Source organism: Lytechinus pictus, chromosome 11 (genome assembly GCF_037042905.1).
Source record: "Lytechinus pictus isolate F3 Inbred chromosome 11, Lp3.0, whole genome shotgun sequence".
Lineage (NCBI taxonomy): Eukaryota > Metazoa > Echinodermata > Echinoidea > Temnopleuroida > Toxopneustidae > Lytechinus > Lytechinus pictus.
In genome coordinates this window covers 27741938-27753908 of record NC_087255.1, presented here as the reverse complement: position 1 = coordinate 27753908, position 11971 = coordinate 27741938, and positions in this window count along the sequence as shown.

Below are 11971 nucleotides of genomic sequence, written 5' to 3'. Positions count from 1 at the left end.
CAATTGACTAAAAGTGCAAGGGAAATGTTCAAATGTATGAGAAATGCCCGGGAGAAATGTTTCGCAGGGTAAGTTTGATTTCGCCCTTCCCCATGACACAGCGTGAAAACGAGCATTTCTGCGCAAACAGATTTCTGCGAGCTTTACAAAAATGGACAGAGCTGCTCACTCAAGTGTAGCATTCTGTCAAAACTTTTACTTTCATTTGATAGATGAGACCCAAACCAAGATTATATGTGAAAAAAATACACACATGTTGTATATTTTTTAATTCCCAGGGCTTTTTCAAAGTGTAAACTTTTTTTGGATACGCACTGTATAAGAAAGTTGATACATTCAATGTGATTTGGGATAGGTGGCAAGCTAGCATGGCTGACGAAAACAGATATTATCCACGCATTTTTATACAGTGATATCAAATAAATAAAAACATAACCGGCGTATAGACTGGGGGGGGGGGGGCTGGTAGCACTGGTCCCTATCTCCTCCCCCCCCCCAAAAAAAAAGCTATAAAAACGAAGAAAATTGATAAAAGTGGATGAAAAAGTTCGTTACAATGTGGCTCTTGTATGGCTAACAACAGCGAATGCCAAAGCCAGCTTCCTATACTTTTATCTAAAAATGATGTTGACAAAAATAAGATGAATACTGACACTTGAGTGACACAAACAGAAGACAAGATTAGAATAACGCTCTTCCTTTTTAGCCTAGTCATCGGATTAAACACAGCTATAATTAGTAGACTCATTGTTTGCCACGTGACCTTCGATGTTCCGTCCTTTTTTACCGTTTGTCAAGTTCTTATTTTAAGTAAATATTTGTGGGTTTTTTTTACCACGGTCAAGTTCGTTTAATAGGTTAAGATCTACATTTAGTTTTTTTTCCAAGTATGTACACAAGAAGACCCATATTTTGTTTCGGAAGCTATGAATCTTTTTTATCTTATTTTATTTATCACCAGGAGCTGGACATAGAGGAACAGATGATCCTGCGTCCAGGATTGAACCTTGTCATGCTTATGTAACCTTATGTATAATTATTATGTAAACAACCGTTTGTAATTTTCAATGTTTTATTCATTTCTGCAGTATATAATTTAATTATTTGAGTTTTATCATTTATTTTTATATTATTATCATGGGGGGCATTGAAAAAGGCAGGGAGTAATTATCTTGTCTGACATAATCTTGAAATGTGTAATCCGTATATATGCCAATGTAATTTGCAAGGTCATGATAATCTTGGTATTTAAATTGATTTCCCTATCCCCATGCAACACCCCCCCCCCCCCCGTCAACATCGTACCTTCTTGGGTCTACCGATATTCTTCTGCCCATTTCACTTTAAACCTTCTTCAGGGGTGGTGGCATGGGGAAAGGGGCGACCGCTGAGAGAGAGGGAGAGAGAGGGGGTGGGGTGGGAGGAAGAGAGAAAGGAAGAAGATCAAGGGAGAAAAGAATAAAGAAGGGTAGCCCCCAAAACAAGGAAGAGATAGGTCTGACTTTTTAATGTCATTTGTGAGAAAGAGAGAGAGAGAGAGATATAAAGGAAGAAGATCAAGGGAGAAAAGAATAAAGAAGGGTATATCCCCCCAATAAAAATGATGATGATAGGTCTAACTTTTTTTATGTCATTTGCGAGAGAATGTGCCCCATTTTCTTTCTGAAATCAGTTCGTTTCCGATATAAAGAAAATGATCAACCTTGGGTTGCAGTGGATAAGATAAATTATCACTTCCTCAGCGATGTACTGTATTTCCTCACTGCAAGTTCTGCCTTTGAAAGATATAGCTACATCCACTTCACCTTGGAAATTCAAGTTTATAGTCCCATCTCTTTCACAAATGGTAATTAATTATTTGCTAATTAGCAAAAATATTGTTTACAGGAAAGCAGCACACTTCTCATATTGATTGTGTTTCAGTATACGCCGAACTGAGGCATCGTCAAGACAGTGCAGAAGATGACCGCCCCTGTAATGGAAGAAAAAAGAGAAAGAGAAAAAAGGGGGAACAGGGGAAGAAAGAAAGAAAAAGAAAATTACAATAAGGAGAAGTGAAGGCCGTGCAAGTCCTCCTAAATCCAATTTAGAAAAGTATGACGTAATATTTAGATCATCCCACCCTTGCCCATGTAAATATACTTAATAAGAAGACATCACCTTCTTATATTTCGTTTCATTTCATAGTAAATCGGAATGTTTTATACAAGGGATATATTTTTTTCATGTTATTCTTATCGACATTAAAACGTACATGTAGATAGATTCTTTATAACCTTTCAATCTGTAGAACACGGCTAATGTCGCCCGTACGTCATTCGTTCGAGTAATATGAATGAGAAGGGATAATATAGTGACGAGATGAAGCTTTGGATGGTATATATCTCTTAATGATTTGACTTGTATTCATTACCGGTGTGGGTAAAAAGGAATCAATAAATTATGGTGCTTGGATGCGACATGTTTTCTATTACATATGTAAATCAGGTATTAAGCATGTTCGGGGTTCTAGGAAATGTTTTCTCTTTTGATTTGTCTTAAGACGGAAGATGCTTGGTCATGCTTGTTAAATATGTACTTCCTATTTTATTTTTGTCTTATTTTCTTATATATATTTTCTTTCTTTGACTCCTTCTTATTCTTTTTTCGTTTTCAGTTCTAAATTCTTTCTTTCTTTCTGTCTTTCTTCGTTCTTTCTACGTTTTTCCTAATTTCCTTTCTTATGTTTCAATGAATGTATATATTTTTTTAATTTTGTTCTCCATGTTCGTGTCTCATCGTTCTTAATACTTATATTATATTTATCTTATATTCATTATCTTTTTTATTTATATTACATAATGAAAAACAATAAACTACCACGTAAAGAAATTACTATACATAATATATTGATACGGAATATTTCATTTTACTTGCAAATTATATTGGGGAAAATTATTTTATGAAATGAATAGAATGTTTTTAAGATGTAAATACAGTATACGAGTATATAAAAATCATATTTAGAATATAATATAAGCTTGAATCTTATTTTGTATAATTATCATTTTGAAACACATCATCCTTTTTGCTGTAAACATTTGCATCTAATCATGTATTGTTAACGCGTATTATCAGAAGTGGGGTCCAGGGTGGGATTTGTCATTAAAGGACAAGTCCACCCCGACAAAAACTTGATTTGAATAAAAAGAGAAAAATTCATCAAGCATAACACTGAAAATTTCATCAAAATCGGATGTAAAATAAGAAAGTTACATTTTAAAGTTTCGCTTCTTTTCACAAAACAGTTATATGCACATCTCGGTCGGTATGCAAATGAGGGAACTGATGACATCCCTCGCTCACTATTTCTTTTGTATTTTATTGTATGAAATATGAAAATATTTTGAGTTTTTCGTCATTGTCATGTGAAATGAAGTTTCATTCCTCCCTGAACACGTGAAATTCCATTATTTTAACATTTTGTGCTTCAGGCAAGGAGGTCCTAATCATCAAATTCGTAAAAATTGAAATATTGTATAATTCAAACAATAACAAACAAAAGAAATAGTGAGTGAGTGACATCATCGACTCTCTCATTTGGATGTAACTGGCTCGTTCATATAACTATTTTGTTAAAATAAGCGAAATTTTGAAACGTCATAACTTTCTTATTTTACATCCGATTTTGATGAAATTTTCAGCATTGTGCTTGTCTGATTTTTCTCTATTGATTCAAATCGACATTTTTCTGAGGTGGACTTGACCTTTAAAAAGGAAAGAGAAATGTCACCACCATCAGAGGCTTAACACGCTTAAGTTCTTCCCGTTGCAAGATTTTTGGAGAAGTAGAAACTGAGTAAAGATAAATATAAATTTATAAAATGGTTACTCAACGAAGGGGTTGGGGCACGTGTCCATCTCCTTCGATCTCTACGCCTGTCTTTCAATTTATTCACTATCTCGTTTCAAATTTGTTTTTGAGATGAAAAAAAAAATGAGATCGAAATTACCATCAAGGTTGTTAAATTATTCCCAATCAGCGAGGAAAGTGAAAAGGATGGATCTAACTCTCCTATCTGTCATGATTATAGTTGCAGCACATATCCTCTGATTATGACATTGAAGTTAATTACTTCCGGGGGTCAATGTCGTATTACTATTCCGATGACCACAAGATGAGTGTTAAAATCTTCCATTATAAGCGGCATGTTTAATGCTCCTCGTCACTAAATGTCCTTGTTAGGTCGTATCCTCTATTTTGAATTTGAAGCATCCATTTTACATGTTTAAAATTCCTTTTAAACCGATCCTGATGGGCTTGGATATTATTATGTTAAAAGTATAGATATTTTAACATTAAAAAAAATTAATATCAAATGATATTAATAAATATAAAATTTAAATCTATATCATTATTTACTGACCCATATGGTAACATAAAGCACAATATAAGCATATGACAAGGACTTTTATTATCCATAGAGTGATAATGCTTTTTACGACCTGTTTACTATATGAACTCATTAAGTTTGTTTAAATTTCAAACAAAATGTTTAAGATTTAAACAGCAATGTGCAATCCTTTGATTAAAAGTTGAAAAATGTTGTTTAGATTTTTCAAGCATTTGTTTCAATTTTATTGAAAATCGTAAGTTTATTAAGCAAAACCATGCAGGTTGTATTAAATTCATACATGTCGTTTAACTATATTTTTCACTATATATGTATTTTCGGTCCATGGCTGTTTCATGATATGAATCCAACCTTCGATTGTAATGGAAAAACACCGTAATTGTAAATCTATAATTATCTTATCACTTTAGATTAGCACGTCCCTGAATAATCATCATCGAACCTGTTCCAGAGAACATGTCTGACACTCTGCCAGAACGAGGCCACGCTGTCTTTGTACCCCTCTCAGAAGGCGGCTCCACGGGGGAAGGCGGCCAATCGGGGGGGGGGGGGGGGCAGAGGACCTATGGTTCATATCAAGTAATTAAAAAACGGGAAAGGGGGAATTAAAGGAGAAAAAACAGAAAAAGATAAGATAGAATTGTATTGGAAAGAGAGTGCTGAGTCTTTTAACTAACGCTAGTGTGAGAAAAATTAAGTCATTGTTATATACATGATAAAGGTCGTCCCTTGCATGCCTTGTCAAAATATCTTGGCGCTGCCTAGGTTTTCGATAGTGGAAAGAGGAAAATAAAATGACGATAACAATTAGGGATCTTTTTAAGGGGTCGTCGATCTCTGTACTCGAAAAAGGAAAAGGGGGAGGGTGGGCGGGAGGGGGTCCATGAAGAAACCAAACCTTTTTTTTAGTACCACATGGGTTATACCACCACCTGTTATAGACTTTCGTTCTCTTTCTCCTTTTCCCATGCTTTACAATCCCGTATTTACAGAAAGGTTTAATACTACATAAATTAGTTATAATGTACTTATAGTTTACTGTCATTTAAATCAACAACACGATGAAACAACACGCAGACAAGACAATGAATCATAAGTGCCCTCATAACGGTACCCCATACCCTGACCACAAAGGGAAGACTGTATTGATGACTTAGGTGATGACACCGTTCTATGTCAAGGTCAAAAACTGTCTCTATCCAAAGATGTGATTCATCTCTAATGAAAAAAAAAAATTGCTTGATATCACTGGCAGAGTGAGATTGCACTTTACCCGTCCAACCCCTCCCCCCCCCCCACCTCAAAAAAAAAAAATACATGACTATAGAAGAAAAAGAAAGAAAAGGAAGGGGGAAAAAGAGTGATATTATTTCTGAAGAATCATTAAAATTCTGATTGTCTACACTGAATAACTTGATGTAATGATTCCATGATACTTTTATTGATTCACTCTATGTATATAATGTTTTCTGTTTTTACTTTATTGTTTTGTTACATACATTGAATTGCTATTGATGTAGAGTTATTTGCTAAACTGCAGGGCGCCTTCGAAAAGCAGTTTTGCATAACTGAACAGGCCTATCCTGCAGAATTAAATAAAGAAAACAAATTAACAAATGAATGAATGAATTAATAAATAAATGAATACATAAATTAATAAATAAATAAATGAATGAGTAAGTAAATAAATATATAAATAAATAGATAAAGAATGCCACTGGGTACAGATGAGGGGCTTGGGGTCATAGTCCCCCAAAAGTTCGACCAGAAAACAGGAGACAAAGAAAGAAAAGGAAACTTGAAAAGGTTAAACAATAATTTTCTGAATATTCATTCAAAAATTATGCCAAAACCTATTTAAAAAGATATTTTTTTTCATTTAGATTTTATTTTTTATCTAAAAGATAAAAAAAATTGCTCCATTGTCCATAATTATGTGGCCCCTCACAATTATGTCTTATTTATCACGCAACTGCTTTATACATTTGACAAATCATTAGATTGTCGCATGATATCATACACTATTTTTAGTTTTAGACGCTGGCTTAAGAATCATTTGTTATTTTTAACGCTTTCCAAAAATTATGCCGGTTTAAAGAAGCCAACAAGCTATTTTCCCGACTGTGCCCTTGATTTAAAAGAAGTCACAAAACTTCTTAAATCTTTCTATCACATGTATTCACAATCATTGTATAATCCAAATACTTATCAAATAGGGCATATTAAGGTCGTTTCTGGAGCAGCAAATTTTTAGAAATCATCAATGAAAATCACTGGAGTAAGACAGTCTTAATGTGAATACCATTTTGTCCTTGCCTATCTTCCTTCAACTGTATCCCACATAGGTGTGTCCGCGTCCCGTATGACGCTTATGGTGGATAGATTTATCAAAGGCGGGTCGACCGTCAGTTGCCTTCTTTTTATTGGAAATGTTACTACTTTACGAAGTAGTCGTGAAAAGAGTGGAAATAGCAGGGGCAAATTGGTGAACGTTCGAACAAAATTATTTTTTTTTAATATTCACCGTTTATATAGCGTTTAATGTTTCGCATCCTACCGGGTACCCATTGAAAACCTGGGTGGAGAGAGGCAAAAAGTGCTGATTACGCCTTGCCAAAATACGCTATAGCCCGCGCGATTGGATTCGAACTCATGACCCTTTGATTACAAAGTGTGAATCAAAACTGCTACAACACGATGCTTTCACAAATCGGACAACTATGATTTCTACTGTATAAAGGATGGAATAATACCTCTTTTAGCCCTGTGGCAACATGAGAATGGTTCCAAAAAATGAATATTCCCACATTTTTACCCAAGGAATATTGATAATTAATCAAGTTTTTCTTTTCTTTTATATGAGTTTATGCTTTAATTTGGTTAATTCTTCGATAAGGCAGTTAATGTTATGAGAAAATCCCGAAATCATGCAAACCACAACCAACTAACAATAAGTTGATTATTTTGAATATATCGAAAAAAAATAACTTAAAAGTTTTACATGGAAACTTCATAAAAACCTTTGGCCAATAACATGGTTGCTAAAAATTCAGGGTGTTTTTTCCAACTGTTTCTTAATAATGTGCATTGTCAAGGAGGAAACATGAATATTCAAACTTAATATATGAAAACTGGTCTCTATCCCTTGGCATGTTTTACCTCTTTATGTTTTACTTGTGTGAATGTTTAACAATACACAAAATAAAAAGTTGGATAATAATTGTGTATGGCTTTGTTTGTTATAACTTGAAAGCTAGAGAGCACTATTGAAAGACTCCAAATGAGAATCCAATTCAAAGTTTATAATTACAAAATAGTACATTATCATCAAAATAGACAACATTTCCTTGTACACTTACGACATGAGAGGAGGGTGTTCGATGTCAGAGCGGGGGGGGGGGGGGTGTTCATTCTATATACTTACTCGAAATTGACAACATGATAGGTCCATGATGATTATGACCAGTTGAACGAATATCAATAATAATCGTTTTATGATATAATCTAACACCTTTTTAAAGTCAATACATAATTAGGTCTTTTTGATGTTCTTCTTGTTCGTATTGTTTTTGTTGTTCTTTCTTCTTCTTTTTCCTCTTCTTCTGTGTTAAGGAAGTTACACGTTATTTACATGTAAAACATCAATTTCCATGAATTAAAAACACCTACAATCTATATTTCACTTTCAGGATCATAAAAAATGTTAAGGAATATACTGGTTATTATAAAGCGAAACACAGTCTCGTTATATTAAAATAAGTAAGAAACTAATGGTCTCATGACGTCTTCATTTTCATTTTCTTCTCCTTCTTCATTTCTTTCTTCCTTCTTCTTCTCCTTCATTTGTGATCTACTTCTTCTTCTTCCTCTTCCTCCTCCTCCTCTTCTTCTTCTTAATACAAAATAAACATCGTCTTTGATGACATAAATATCGTCTTTATTATTCCATGGTTTCGATTACTTACAATTTCTATATATAAACCATCCCATTGAATATCCTGGAGTAGTACTTCCCTGTTCTATAAGAAGAAAAAGGAATACATTGTAAGGTGAAACAGAAAGGGAGAATCCCGTCAGTAGAAGCAAGAGTTGCCAATGATCAAGTCATGATATGAAACTTATATACAAAAGTGTGATATCGATCACAATAACAATAATCATTATCATGATAACGATGACAATATTTATAATGATAATAGCACTATCAATAAAGATATGAATGATAATGATAACAATGATAATAATAATAATAATAATAATAATAATAATAATAATAATAATAATAATAATAATAATAATAATAATAATAATAATAATAATAATGATAATAATAATAATAATAATTCAGTTCATTGGGGTCTGGCCAAGAAGTACCATTTACCCCATGCGGAAAAATGGTACGAACATCGGGCAGAGCCTGTAGTAGAGAACGACGATGTAAAACTTTTATGGGATTTTAATATCCAGACAGACAAGGTCATTGAAGCTAGACGACCATGCAGACATCGCTAAAGGAATGTCTCACCATAGATATTGCGATTCCGGGAGACTGCAGAGCTTGGCGTAAAGAGGAGGAAAAGATACAGAAGTATAACGATCTGGCATGGGAGCTGAGAAGGATATGGAAGGTGAAGACGAAGGTGGTACCAATAGTCATCGGACAACAAGACACAGAAGCTTTCTGAATCAGGGTACTAATGGATAATTCGTTTTTCATTCCCGATCATCGCAGAGCAAAAACGGAAGTCAACCTCATGGTTCGGTCTTTGAAAACACAAAAACGAAATCACAACGAGAAAAACCTGTTGTGATTTCGTTTTTGGAGATCAAAAACAGAAGAATGAAATCAGAAATACTTTTGGGCTCTTTCTGATACCTCATTCTATACTTGTGTTTGTTATATATCAAAAACAAAATCAGAACACACTTTCTACCCCCTGATTCTGTTTGGAAAAACGCCCGGGGGGCCACTTACATTGACGAGTGGATACCATGCGCGACCAAAAAAACACGTAAAAAGGATGTCTTTTTCACGATAGGGCACGTTACGTACGTAACGTGATAAGGGTGTCAAAAACGCAATAATAATGAAAAAAGGGTAGCTATTTCGCTAGGACAATTACGTGTTTAGGGTCGAATTTGCGGGGATGATAAAACAAAATTAAAATGTTTTATAAAGGATGTCCTTTTTGCCCCAACACTTCGTGTTTAGAGTCCGATTTGCGCGAGGTGTAGAAGGTGGGGTCGTACTAAACCAAATAAGGTAAAGCCGACGACCGAAGGACCCGTAACAATAAAACATTCCTGTACTTGTTTAGGGGTTCATTTCAGGGAATATTTGCCATGTGTATCGTTTTGTTTCTTATACTTGTTAAGGGTAGGGTTTCACATGCCAATACTTGTTAAGGGGTGCATTTTCAGATTATGGAAATTACGTGTTTAGGGTGCTTTTCGAGACCCCATGGTCGCGCATGGTATCCAATCGTGAATGGAAGTGGCCCCCCCGGGGAAAAACGCAGACAGCGAAAACGAAATCGGGTACTCGCTTTCCACTTCCTGCTCTGTGATTTTGTCTTTCGCACAGCCAACAGCCATATCGAAATACGTGATACACACGTGCACGCAGTACAGTGCATGCATGATACGACCACGTGCAACAAAAATTCACGTTAACATGGCTTTTCCAGCGTTTTCGGACCTTCACAGACAGTGGCGTAGCTAGGATTTTTTTCCCGGGGGGGGGGGGGCATGGGGAAATAAAAGAAAATGAAGGAGGCAGCGAAATGAGATGAATAAAGTATTTAAAAAAATATATAAGACATGATATTTGCTATGATGTAAAAATCTATCACATAATTATAATTTTATTTCAAAATGCCATTTTTCTTCTGGCTCGCTTCGCTCGCTGGCGACTTTCCCCACGTTTGCTATGGTGTGCCCCCTCAAAATATTTAGATGATTACGGTACACAACTGCATTGATTGATTGATTGATCGACTAAATTTCCAAAGCGACTATCACATATTAGAATTTAATTTCAAAATCATTTTAAAAGACATGGAAATAAATTAAAGATGACAAAAAGGCAAACAAAAGCGAGTGAAGGTAGAATGGAATGAGGCAAAATCTAAATTGGAAAATACAAAATAAGGGACAGGATATTACTACCGGGCTGCTGAGGATTGAAGATAACGAGCGGGAAAAAAAGATGGATGGTATATAGCATAATTTCGTATGAAAGTCTATTATAAACTTGCTAAATATCCAAAGCTACCGGGGGCTCTGTCCAAGAGTCAAGACCCCGTGCAGTGGAAAGGGCTCTATAACGGCCCCCTATATGGACCCTTCCTGCATTAACCTTTGCGTTGAAGCACTGGCGTACGGGGGGGGGGGGGGTTGGTTCCACAGCCAAGCAACGGGAAATAAAAGAATATGAAGGAGGCAGCGAAATGAGATGAATGAAATAAAAAAAATATAAGAATTTAAGACATGATATTTGCTATGATGTAAAAATCTATCACACAATTGAATTTTATTTCAAAAGGCAATTTTTCTTCTGGCTCGCTTCGCTCGCTGGCGACTTTTTACAAATTTTCCCACATTTGCTATGGTAGGCCCCCTCAAAATATTTGGATGATTACGGTACACAACTGCAGCACTGAATTTATGTGTAGTGTGAAAGCTATATAAATATACACACAATTTGATTAAAATTCAAGTGGCCATCTGTAAGGTTTAAAATGGCTTTAATATCAAGAGGTTCCGGGGCTCCACCCCGGACCCCACTCATAAAGCATTGTTGTATGAGTTTGGACCATGGCCCCCAGAAGTTCTACAACCAAACAAAAAAAGAGGAAAGAAAGAAAAGCAAAGGAAAAGTGTTTAATATTTTTCTGAATATCACGTCAAAATATATCTTCATGTTAGATTCTCATGAAAAGGTATTTTTTCTATCTCGCTCGCTTCGCTCGCTCCGGACTTATATTAAGCTACTTCTTGCCATAAGCGCCATACTGGGCACCCTCGAGCATATAGGGCTTCGCCCTGATGGGCACAATCATAACAAAAATCATTTTCACCGTGGCGTACAAAAGATATTATATTATCCTTTTAACACTATGTCAAAATCTATCACAAAATTGGATTTTTGCCATTAAAATGTCAAAATTTTTGCTCGATCGCTATGCTCGCTCGCATATATATATATTTTTGTCCGATACTCCATAATATCACCCCCTCAAAATTTTGGCCTTATGACTCCATTGCCTGCATTATGATGTGACCGGGAAATTCTTGGTCAGTTGCCCCCCCCCCCCAGCCACCGACCCCTGTTACGCCACTGCATGCAACGGGTCAAGCTAGTGTTTGCCCGAGTCGAGTTCTACAAGTTAGGATACGTGGTTACCCTGGCTAGGCCGTCGGGATATCCCTGGGGGCCCCTTGAAAAAATACTTTATTTTTATTTTTAAAATGCGATAAATAGCCCTTTATTCCCTTTAATTTGGTTAATTTGAGCCCCCTAAATGTGCATGCGCCGGGTCAAGCTAGTGTTTATCTGGTTGCCCGAGTCAAGTTCT